The 9,371-nt window shown below is 40.3% G+C and overlaps 1 long non-coding RNA gene across 1 annotated transcript; it reads right to left on the bottom strand.

Moving 5' to 3' along the window:
- Nucleotides 1–978: 978 nt before the first annotated feature.
- Nucleotides 979–7,216, bottom strand: LOC130171315 (uncharacterized). The gene is made up of 3 exons (XR_008828123.1): nt 7,160–7,216; nt 3,988–4,114; nt 979–2,293 (listed from the first exon to the last, which is right to left on the bottom strand). It is a non-coding gene; the product is annotated as an uncharacterized LOC130171315 (long non-coding RNA).
- Nucleotides 7,217–9,371: the final 2,155 nt, after the last annotated feature.

Below are 9,371 nucleotides of genomic sequence, written 5' to 3'. Positions count from 1 at the left end.
TCCTGCCACTAACTCTACAGACAGAAGGGGGCAAGTGAGTCCTGTTGCTAGGATACAGAGCATGGCTCTTAAAGGGGAGCAAGAAGAAGTGAATGGTGAAGCCAGTGATTCTCCCCACAAACAAACCCGGCTTTTCAGGCACTGCAAATATGTCTCTGATCAATGACACCATCCCCTTTAAAGTGTATGTCACCAGTGCTGCCGGTGGCGACCTGGCTCACCTTAGGCAGGAGGAGCAAATGATCCATAGAAATTAAGGAATTAATTTATAATTCAAAAGGCATCAGTGATATTGACATATAGGGCCTATCAGAGGCACAATCATTAATTCTCCATTTTGTATTCTTTCATTGAATGCATTAAAAAAGCATTAAAGCTTTGTCTCGGTGCATCAAGCAACACCTTTTGTGCTGCAGCCAGGTGGTTGAAGTTCACAGCACTTTGTTAAAGTGACTTTTTCTTCCCATCAATCAACAGCACTACTGACCCTAAAACCCCACGCCGTAATTGCCTTCAGGATTAAAATGGATTGGAGCCTCTGCTGAAATCCTGCATGCATTTTCCATTAGCAGGAAGCAGGAAGTTTTGAAGATGCAGACCGAAAGTAGGGACGCAAGGAAAATGTTGGATTAGTTTTTCCTCTCTTTCATCTTTATGAATATTCAAAATACTTGTCAGGGAGTATAAATAAAGCACTACCTGCTCCTATAAGCGGTTTACCCTGCAGTGTATATACTGTAGCTTTTTGATTAGGTGAAAAACAGCTGTCAAAGCCCAGTGATTTGTCACACATATCTAATATTGTATTTTGGCCTCTTCTAAGAGATATGATCAATTGAAGCTTTGTGTAGTCTCGAGCAAGCAACAGATGTAATTATATCAAACATTAGATTACATAACATTAGATTACAGCTTGGTTCCTATTATGAATACGGAGAAGGTCAAATGACTCACTACATTGCTTGTAATATGATTACAGTTGAGTCAATGGAGGATAAGCATCCATGAAACAAAATTATGTTATCAAATGCATATCACAGGCGCCGTGAGTTGTTGTTTTCTATGTATGCTGCGAAAGCCAATTTAGGATATGCACTGTAAAAACAAGCAGTATCGAAAGACAGCCCCATTTGCATACTTATGATACAAAGAACCCTAAGAATATTGTTTCACACATTAATTAGGGCTGAGATTTCTTGGCCATAAATAGAAACACGCAAATTCCATGCAACAACTAAACATGTTCCATTACAATAATGAATGTTTACTTCCCTCCTACTGCCGGTGCATTATTTATTTATTTTCTCTCTCTCTCTCTCTCTCCCTCTCTCTCTCACATACACACACACCATGTACATTAAATCCTCGCGCAGCGCTGGGGAGGCAATGCAACCTGCTCCTATTAGGAGACAATGATGTGCTGAGCCGTGTTCTTCTCCAGTGAATGCTGCAGTTAGCTATGTATGTACGTGTGTGTGTGTGTGTGTGTGTGTGTGTGTGTCCGTGTGCGTTCATTACTGGCAGGCTTTAGCATATGCCCTCAATCTATAGTTTACTGTGTGTATGGAGCTGCGCTGACATCTCTCTGTCCCTCTATCACTCTCCTCTGTTCAGACTATTACCTTCTCTTTGACTTGTCCTCGAGGTCTGTCCCCTCTTTTTCTTGACATCTCCATCAGCTGCACAGGACCGATAGATGTATGGGACCAGAAGGTACTCTGTTTTTTTTTGTTTTTTGTTTTTTCTGAGACAACAGCAAAGTGCATCCAAAAACTGCTTGTTAGTCAAATGTTCCACTCTGCTGTCCTTTCCAGCTGATTCAGTCTCCTTCTCATATCTCCCTCTCTGCCTTTCTGCTCTGCCTCGCATTAATCTGAGACTCAGATTTATTGGACAAATGTGTTAACACACACAAGGACTTTGGTTCTGGTAGTTAGTCACTCTCAAGCAATACAGACAACGTACATATTATTTACAGACAACACACAATATGTATGCAATATACAGATTATGTATTATAATGTGCATCACGTATGGGAATCAAATTGTGATGTACAAGTAATGGTACAGTACATTATTTGTGGATGTGAAGCAGGTTGTAATAACCACCTGAGGAGACTATGTCATAGCAGATGATACTGGTCAGCTATGCGGGTGATGGGATAAGGAAAGTAACAGCTCCTTCGTCCGGTGGTTTTGGTTCACAGGGTTCTGAAGCGTCTCCCGGAGGCTGTCAGAGGTGGGATGGGGCAGTTGCCTTTGGGGGGTGAGGGGTGAGGATTTCCACTTAAACCTACGGTACAAGATATTCAGGTTGTCAGTGGGGGGGGGGGTCTCCTGTAGTTTGTGAGGTTTTGCAGGCCTTTTCACACTGATACAGGGTCATTGGCTGAAAACCTGCTTTCAGCTCTTGAGTGAGCTTCTTTTAGCCACTCTGATCTCCCTTGTCAGTGAGTGTCTGGCCTGCTTGTACAGGGCTCTGTCCCCACTTCTGCAGGACTATGTCTTGGCCTGGCAATGTTCTCTTAGTCTGGCTGTGAACCATGGCTTGTTGTTATTGTTGTATGTGTTGAAGGTCTTGGTTGGCACACACACAGGTCTTCAAAAAATCTGGTGTAAGATGTAACAGTGTCAGTCAGTTCGTCCAGGTTGCCAGGTTCAGCGTGCCAAATCGATGTTTGTTTACTTCAGAGAGAGAGAAAAAAAATCTCCACTTTATCAGATAACTGTGTGGCAGAATATCTTGGCTTAACAAATAGACATCTTGATTTCAGTACTCTCTCAGTGGAGTTTTGAATGATATACCTTTTCTAAATATTCGTTATTGAACTCAAATGATCACTTAGTATGGCATGTTGCTTTCAACCATATTGCCCTTCATGGGAAAGCATTTCCCTTAATCCCTCTCACCAAGAGAAGAGAAGATGTTTGATGTGGGTGTTGTGTCTAGCCAATCCTCACTGGGCCACTGAAGTCATATCTGTAAAAGCTGCTTGATGAATAACGTTTATGTAAAATCTGTCTGCCAGGCTCACAACAGCCTGGTTAAGTGACCTGAGCATGCACCAGACTCCCTGCACACGCTGCTCCTCGTATCATCCCACTGCCTAACGGGAAACATGAAAATACATTTTCTGCCTGTAATCACACAGCTTGGACTGATTGCGCAGTAGTGTTATGCTGTGTTTTTGCCGTTGTTTGTGCCTGGTGGTTGGGTGTGGTTAGGTGAAAAGAACAAGCTGAAAAGAAGCAATTTGATCCCACTGTCGGTTAGCGTCATGCATATTGCTCCTGCGGGAAACACCTGAAACAATTTGTTTTTGTGTTATCGAGCGGCAGCTGTAATGCCTCCATTTCTCTGCTAGTTTGACACTGAAATTTGTGTGTGACAGCTCAACAGCACATTGCTGATGCATGTTGTTTTCATCCATAAAGCAACATGCAGGATTTTGAACCCATAGGATTTCATAATCAGCATTATTGTGTGCAACTGTTGACCTTAATCAAGAGTTTCTCAACCTTGGGGTCACAACCCCACATGGGGTTGATTGATATGCAAGGCTGGTTATGGCAGGATATATATATATATATATATATATATATGGTATTTGTGTGATGTATTTTTAGCCAGTCACATGGCTGTAGGGATGGCGGTGTTGGTCAGCTGATCGGTCAGTTACAGCAATTCACTGGATTGCCATGAACTTTGTTGAAGGCATTCATGGTTTTGAGAGGATGAATCCTAATGACTTTGGTAATCCTCTGACTTTTCCTCTGCCCATGAAAATCTTAGTTTGTCCAATATTTAATTTCATGACCAAATACTTGACGGTCTACATCAACTATATCAGAATCAGCTATATTTTGTGCTTATTAGTGTCACAACACAAGTAGTACGAGTAAGCTGATTTGTTTTAGTTGAACGACCTGAGCCTTTTGGCTGCACCAGACTCAGTTATCAACACAAAACCAAGATGCAGACCTTACCTGAAACCCAGGTCAGCTTGGTCATCTTTTTGTTGTTGCGCCACTCATTCCCCGCAGGTTGCGCACTTGACTGCCCGGTCAGGCCAGCACATATAGGTCTGCTCCAGTCCTCTTCTTGTGTTAACAGCTGTGCAGAAAGGTCAATATTAGTTCCCGTTAATTTAGGCTAAGAGGGAAAAAAGGTCACCACACATTGTCCATCACTGTCTCAATGAAAAGTTGCTATTTGCACTCCTCGGCAGAATGCCACATCTTCACTCTCACCCCTTTCTCTCTTGAGAATGGCAACCAATCAAAAGCAACAAATAACCTGGTGACATGGTAACACACTAAACTAAGAAAGTGCACAAGATAAACACTACATCTGCTAAAGATCAGCATGTTGACATTATCATCATGACCATGCTGATAAAAGCATTTAGCTCAACACCACTGAACCTACGTAGGCTACAACATCAACAGTTAACTGCTGCTTTAAAACACAGTTATTTCATTATAATCTATGTGGATCTAATGCATTTTCAAATTCCCTCACAAATTTAACTGTCATATTGTAGATATAAAGATAGAGGGAGAAGGAGAGAAACACAAACAAACAATGAGATCGTGTCCATGTTGGCCTTAAAAATTGATGATTCTTGACCTCAGAAAAAGTGGTGGACAAAACAATCTCAGCACAGCTCAGTACAATTCCACTGTGAAGAAACATCACGCTTTGCTTTCTACAGCGACTGTGGTATACGGCTTTGGAAATAGTAAGTGTCAAATTTTACAAAGTTAACATTCATTCATGCGTGACTTGTCTGTAAGTGAGTGTCCCTATGAAGCACTGGTAAATGCCAACAAATGTCCCCAGAGTAACTCAAAGTAATGGGCTTTCCTTTCACATTCTGCGCAGACGGCAACAAAAACAATGGCTACGCTCCCACCTCCACCAGTCAATATATCATATACAATGACACCCAGGCCTACTGTATAGGACAGTGCACCTATTAGCGTGTACCTAATGTGTCTAATCTATCACGGTGGAGGTCCAATCATTTCCTCTGCTGTTGTAGTTAGTTAGCCATCTTTTTTTTTCCTGCTCCCCCCCACCCGACTTGAACAGACAACAGTGTTGTTTTTCCTTTAGTCATATTTGAGGACATTGGAGTTTGTGTGGCAGGTGCCAATTTCCCGCTTTCCTAGAAAACAGAAAGGCAGGCAGCCACAGTGATTTAATTGGAATAATGTATGAAATGAGTCAGAGTCGCAGGCAGAGAGTGTTAACAGCTTCGACAGAGATCAATGCACCTAACCTCAATTCAAGAAAACATTCTTTAATGGATCCCCCTGGGATCTGCACAGAGCCTCTTCCCTTCTCCTCACTTATTTATTTATTTTCTATCTTTTTTTTTTTCCCTTTTCGTCTGTGGCACACACTTTTTAATTATCCGCCTGAGGATTACCAGGCCAGTGGGAGAGGATGATTTTTTATCTTGTCACACAAAACAATACTGTTTTTACCACGTTTCTCTCATTCAGGATCTATACTCTCCACTCTATAGTGGTGACTGTTTCACCTGACAGCATGTTCAGGTTACACTCTGCTCTTCTGCGGTCTTGACATCATGTTTAGCATAAAAGCAGCTAAAATACATTGAGCCTTTTCCCCCAAAAAAGATACAGTCAAATTATAAAGCAATTCAGTATGTTCTTGTATGCACGTGGGTTTGAGCGTGTGTGTGTCTTCAGCTTAAAATTTGGAGCATCATCACCATCATTTTCTTGCTTTTATTGTGCATTTCCCTCCCAAACAATCACCCACTCATGCAAAACTGAAACAAGATCAGACAAAAAAAAAGAAAAAAAGACCATTGTACTGTTTTTGTCTTTTTCCCAGTCGACAATTGCTGCATACAACTGTGGCACCTCTCTTTGGAAAAAGAAAATCCTATTATATTAGGTCTGCTGTTGGTTTAGTGCTTTCCTCACAGCTGAACTTGTAGCTGTTTCTGGTTTTGTTTTGGTGTCCCAAAGTTGTTGAATGCATGGGAAGGCACAAAAGAAAAGGAACATTGAGTGACAAAATATTTGCAGATGTGACACAATCTGATGTGCTGCTGGCTCACAGAGAAACAAATATGAGATAGGAATTGTCTCATAGTTTACATGTCTACTTTCTGTCCTCTCGGGAGTTATTAATTATTCATAGGAATGATTTACGTCCCAGTCAGGGAAAAGGTCGCGAACAATGCCTGGACAAAGCTCCACTACACAGTCACATTGGGCCTTTTTTTCTTTTTTTTCTTTTAATCTCTGGTGTCTTTGACCACCGACACATTTTAAGTGAAAAGCCACACGTGGCTGCCCATGCAGGAACTGGTGTATTTAAAATGCCTCCTTTATGCCTTCTTTCATTACCAAAGAAATCACATTGCTTTTAGGAGAAGAAAACAATTACAACCCTTTTGACATTTACAACAATTAAATGCCTGTGGCTGTCAGACTGAAAGAAAGCATTTAATAGTCTAAAGTTTCTGCAGATACATTATGTTATTGACTTTTATCCTATTTGTAAATTTAGATTGTAACATTTAAAACAATATCATTTGACACTTTAAACAAAATATTAACGATATGTTGTTTAACAGGATGTTGGATGTTTCCATTCACCAAAACATACTGTGTGTATCCTTGAGGCCTGACAAATATGTTGAATGCATTTCCTTCCTCACAACAAAGCAGCAAAAATGGATTTGGATTTGGATTTAGTTACATCCATGTTTGCTTCTCAGCATGTTTCTTATGGCACCTATAGACAGTTCAATAACAAGAATCTCACAGGTCCTATGCATGTCATACTGTGCAAGATGGGTCAAGGAAAAGGTAATGGCCCAATCTGTGTCTGACTAAGCTATCAATTTTGAAGTATGTCATGTGGTGTGATGAATAACAGTGCTCTAAGCAGAGACATATCATTTACTTGCACCGTCCATCTGCACTGCTCTCACGTTTTGAAAATGTAGCAAAAGAATTAACAAACTTTGACCATAGCGCTGACACTTACTGTATCTCCATTAAAGGGAAACCTACAAAGAGGAGGAGTGGTGTGCGAAGGTAGTTGCTGCTAGGGATGAAATGCAGATCTTGGAAAGTGAGTTTGAGGTAAATAACATTAGCATTAGCTCACCAGGTCTACATCCAGCATTGTGCACATCCATGTTCACCTGCTACAAGTCTTCTTCTTCCCTGCTTTAGTTGCTGCATTGCAGCATATATCGGCGCGTTATCGCCACCTGTTGATCGGTGGAATAGGAAGGACTGTGTGCTGCATCACCCAGTATGACCTCACTTATAGCAAAACAGCTCCATAGTGCTATTACCGTTAAAAAAGAACGGGAACCGTTAAAATTACACAATGTAAAAGGGCCTTTAGTGTGTTGCTGCTGCTACTTGTTGGTTTGTTTGGCCTGTGCAAGATACAAACAAAACAGGGGACTTGCTAATGAAGCATTGCTTCATAGCTCCTCAGGGTACTTTTAATTGGAAACCATTGCTCATATGATTTTTTTGAGGACTGTTGATCCCATACGCAAATACATATTGAATTTACATATATGAAAAATATGTACATATGAAACCTGTTAGAAATTGAAACAATTTCATATATTAACATACTGTATAAGTCTAACCCCTACAAACATGTAAGTTTATGTATGTATGCTTATATAATAGACATATGTACCCATCTCAAAACCTGACAATATATGTTGATATATGTAGATAGAAAAGATAGAGATGTACAGTATGTTTAGAATTAATCAGAAAAACACAGAGAAGTGTATATAATTTAAATATGTATTTATAAATATTCTTACGTATATAGATTAAATGTATATCATTGACATATATGGTTAGAACAACATCCAGTACCATATAACAATTCTTCATATATACATTTTGTAATATACTCCCATATCAAAATTTTACTACAGATATTTTATGGATGTTCTTAACATATATCTTCACATATCCAGAGGATGTCTATATGTCATATCAATATATATATATAGGTAACATATATGACAACATCACTCTTCACATAGGGGCATATATGTAATTCTGTCTGATACTGAATTTCCCTAAAGAGATAAGTAAAGTGTGACATTACTGTCACAGCACGCTGTTTGTGTTTGTCGCCTTGATTGTTAGCTTATCAGTTTAGAAGGAGTAGGCTTGTCCTGTCACTCAAATCAGTGGTTTCTTGTTGAAGAGACAGTGTGTCCAGCCTTTCCTGAACAACATGTGTTTGCGGCAGCAAGACTGTTCACCTCTCACACTCAGAGGAAAGTTTTGTTTGTGTGGCCGTTTGATGGTGTAGCAGGACCAGAAGCACGGCCAGATGGGAGACAGCAGGCAAAGTTCGGACGGACTCTTCTACAGCTTGACAGCTGAACACAGTGCATGAATACAAGATAATACATGAACAAAGTTACATTATGTTTCACATGCTTGAATTTGGTACCATTACTGTGACATTGCTTATTTAATATGGTAAACATCATCATATTATTACTGTGTTAGTGTATTGCCCACATTTATTGTTCTCGCATGGTGAATAACTAAATATATAAATAAAAACAGTGCATGATGTGATGTCATCAATGTATTCATGCACCAGTGTACAGACAGTGTACATCCTGACAGCAGGTCTGTGAGTAACAGATGTGACAAAGCCTTTCCTTGCTGCTCCTGTGTGCATGGATCTCTCCCTGTCACTCCAGTCTCACATCATCCACTGGCCACAACATGCCACACTGAGACACACTGATCAGAAGCACAAGCTGTCATCATAACCTGACACTCTCATTCCAGTTTCCTCCTCTCATGGCGCTGTGTGAAAAACAAACCAAGCCTCCAATCTTTCCCTCCTACTGCCTTTGTCTTGCAATAATAATGATTATTACTGTCATAATAAATCTATTTTAGGCAGATTATTTTCACACTTTCTGCCTCAACTTAATTTGAACTACAATACCCAATATCCTATTCAGGTAACATCTCATTGCTTTAGTCAGATTCACTATCTGTGGAACAAGGCATAAATGACTGCTGTGTCCTAGAAAATTGCAGAGCAGAACTTCTCTCGCATCTACCGCTCCACGTGGCTGCTTCTATTGTTGCTCTATTGTGATTTTCTGAATACCTTGATTACGCCAATCTTGCCAGCAGAGGTACCTGCCCTCTGCGTATCCATATGGGACTTTTATTACAGTGCCACGGCACCTTAAGCTCATCTTCTCTTTCTTCTTCTAACATTTTAAATCATACAGTAGGGATGGTTAGAGGAGAATAGAAGTGACATCATCCTGTGAAAGCACTGTATAATTATCTCAACAATC

The sequence above is a fragment of the Seriola aureovittata genome, chromosome 6 (assembly GCF_021018895.1).
Source record: "Seriola aureovittata isolate HTS-2021-v1 ecotype China chromosome 6, ASM2101889v1, whole genome shotgun sequence".
NCBI lineage: Eukaryota > Metazoa > Chordata > Actinopteri > Carangiformes > Carangidae > Seriola > Seriola aureovittata.
The sequence above is the reverse complement of the archived record's forward strand: the minus strand, read 5'-3'. Positions and strand labels throughout refer to the sequence as shown.